We start from the raw sequence: 546 nt of genomic DNA on the forward strand, positions 1-546 counted from the left end.
AGCTATAGGGACAGGGGACAGGGTGTGAGGAGGTTCACTGCCAGAGGCTGGCAGCAGGACCCCAGAGCTGGGTTCTGTGAACACCTTCTTCAAGGGGGTAGACTCTGGGCTGTTTTAAGCAACAGCCACTCTCCCAGCCTGTCCTGAGTGAATCCGCTCATGGGGCCTCCCTACCTCCTGCTCCCAGAGATGGGGGCCATCAGCACCCCTCCTTACAAAGGGGACTCTGAGGCTTAGAAGGTTGGAAACCCGTGCAGCCCTACATTTAAGTGGGGGAAAAGCACACACACACCCAGTAGGCATGAGCCAGGTCATCAGGGGGCAAATCGAGGCTCAGCCAATGGGGAAACAAGCCAGACGTGAAGCAGGAGGAGAGAACCGTGCTCCTGGCAGAGGGAACAGCATATGCAAAGGCTTGGATTCCAGCCTGAGGCACCTGTGGGAAACCACACTCCTCGGTGCCCACAGAAGGGAGTGTCCCTGTGAGAGAGGTAAGTCTAGGAGGGGAGCAAACCACAGAGAGGCCCAAAGCTTATGTTCCAGAAA

This window comes from Enhydra lutris, unplaced genomic scaffold, assembly GCF_002288905.1.
Source record: "Enhydra lutris kenyoni isolate GAN:26980312 unplaced genomic scaffold, ASM228890v2 scaffoldscaffold62, whole genome shotgun sequence".
In the NCBI taxonomy this organism is placed as follows: domain Eukaryota; kingdom Metazoa; phylum Chordata; class Mammalia; order Carnivora; family Mustelidae; genus Enhydra; species Enhydra lutris.